Source organism: Oratosquilla oratoria, chromosome 4 (genome assembly GCF_046742065.1).
Source record: "Oratosquilla oratoria isolate Oo_2021 chromosome 4, ASM4674206v1, whole genome shotgun sequence".
Classification (NCBI taxonomy): domain Eukaryota; kingdom Metazoa; phylum Arthropoda; class Malacostraca; order Stomatopoda; family Squillidae; genus Oratosquilla; species Oratosquilla oratoria.
In genome coordinates this window covers 29786405-29788904 of record NC_134780.1, presented here as the reverse complement: position 1 = coordinate 29788904, position 2500 = coordinate 29786405, and the positions used below count along the sequence as shown (strand labels likewise).

At 36.9% G+C, this 2500-nt stretch overlaps 1 protein-coding gene across 1 annotated transcript in view; it reads right to left on the bottom strand.

The window, feature by feature from the left end:
* Positions 1 to 2500, bottom strand: part of LOC143024732 (uncharacterized) — a 47946-nt gene that overhangs the window by 44370 nt on the left and 1076 nt on the right. The window lies entirely within an intron of this gene.

The window sequence follows — 2500 nt, the reverse complement described above, 5'->3', positions numbered from 1 at the left end:
ATGAAGGTAGGGTCAAATATAATTTGTTCACCTTAAGGATTTCAACCATTGTATTGATTGGGAAGGTACTGAATTAATTGTTAACAATTTGAATTAAAGTCAAGAGCTGTATAAATTGGATAATCTTATTATTAAGAAAAGTTTTGCCCAAACTCTCGATGACCGAGAACTGTACTCGTAGGTCACGGGCAGAAATCCACCTTCCACTGTATCTACTGTATATCCTAATATCTTGTTTGTAACTCTGTACCTTGAAAATGCCTAAATAGACGAAAGCGCTCGTTCTACTCCATGTTATTTTCCTTGAAGTTTTTCTGCATACACACACACACACACACACACACACACACACACACACACACACACACACACACACACACACACACACACACACACACACACACACACACACACACACACACACACACACACACACACACACACACACACACACTTTTATATATATATATATATATATATATATATACATATATATATATATATATATATATATATATATATATATATATATATATAGATGAGGCTGACGCCTTTCACGATCCATGCTTAACTCAAAACCAGTAAAAGTGACGGAGAGGTCCCTCTGCTTGTTTCTGGACGCCTCATATGGTCACTGTTAAGTTTACAGGGTACTTCGTACTCATGTATGGGACTCCAAGAGCATAGGCATAGGTGACGGCTTCGGCCGCAGCTATTCCACGCATCCTGGCGTAGGCTCCTTACCACTTATGGGAGGGAGTTATAGATCTTGGGAGTAGTGTGTGTATGTGTGTGTGTGTGTTTGTGTGTGTGTGTGCGTGTGATGCACCATGGTCTTGGTGTTGTGAAATGTAGACAACACACACCAATCATCAACATACAAACAAACACATTAGGCACCTTACTCTTAAACAAAGAATCCGTCACACCAGGACAAAATTTCCCTCGACAATATGACATAACATCAACGGACACCTTGTCCAGCTCCCCCCCCCCCCAGTCATTATGATCTGACTCGAACCTCTCCTAATTCCACCTCACCGTCCAGCTTCCCACCCACCCAGTCATTATGATCTGACCCGAACCTCTCCTAAATTCCACCTCACTGGAACCATAAAGCCTTGTCATTTTGTAACTCCTTAGCATAATTGACATGGACCTTTTCCTGTCATTTTATCTGCCTGAAGATGGTTGTATGTAACAACAGAAAGCTTGCGATTGTATTTCTATAATAAGTGTCAATATACCATGGATCTCGGTAGACTTGTGTTTAATCTACCCCTGGACTATAAGAAACATATAAGAAGAAGGGAAAAAACAACTAAGAATATATATATATATATATGTATATATACATATATATATATATATATATATATATATGTATATTTGTATAGATATTTATACATGTATATATATGTATATATATATATTCATATGTATATATAAATATATATATATACAATATATATGTTTATTTATATACATATTATATATATACATATATATATATATATATATATATATATATATATACATATATATATATATATATATACACGTGTGTGTGTGTGTGTATTCACCTCGGATCTGCTGCAGTCCCTGTCAAGACAGCCAGACACCACCCTACGGCAGTGAGCTCAGAGCTCATTATTTGCCGATCTCTGGGTAGGTCTGAGATCACTCACACACCACACACCGGGACAGCAAGGTTACAACTCCTTGACTAACGTCCCGTACCTACTCACTGCTAGGTGAACAGGGGCTACACGTGAAAGGAGACAAACCCAACTTATCTCCGCCCGGCCGGGGAATCGAACTCCGGTTCTCTGGCTTGTGAGGCCAGTACTTTACCAATCCGCCACCGAGCAGTATAGATGTGTGTGTGTGTGTGTGTGTGTGTGGACTGAATATATATATATATATATATATATATATATATATATATATATATATATATATATATACATATATATATATACATATCAGGCACGTTTGATAAGAATATAAACTTAGGTTATGGGCACTTTAAATGTGATAAATTGGTAAACCAGATGGTCACCAAGATCTTTCCGCAAGATTGAGCCTTATGTGTTGGTCAGGTCGATAGAGGTAAGGTCATCCCCCCTCCTCACATTGTAATGTCTCCCCCCTTCCCCCTTATGGTTGCCACCTGATACTTACATTTAAACACAACTCTGTATCTCTGTCATTTAGTCTGAAGATGTAATATACGAAAGTACTTACTGTCTACAAGTTCGCTTCTCCTGTGGTTATTTTCCATATATGTAGATATTTATATATATATATATATATATATATATATATATATATATATATATATATATTAGTAAAGGAGGGGAGCAGGTTCTCAGTAATACACGTGGAGTTAAAAACGACAGCATTGTTGTAGTTGTTCAGTTTTTTCTTCGTATTCTCGATTTTCCTGATTAGAGATTTTCCATTAACCGGGTGAATTGAAACTAGGTCTCTATATTCT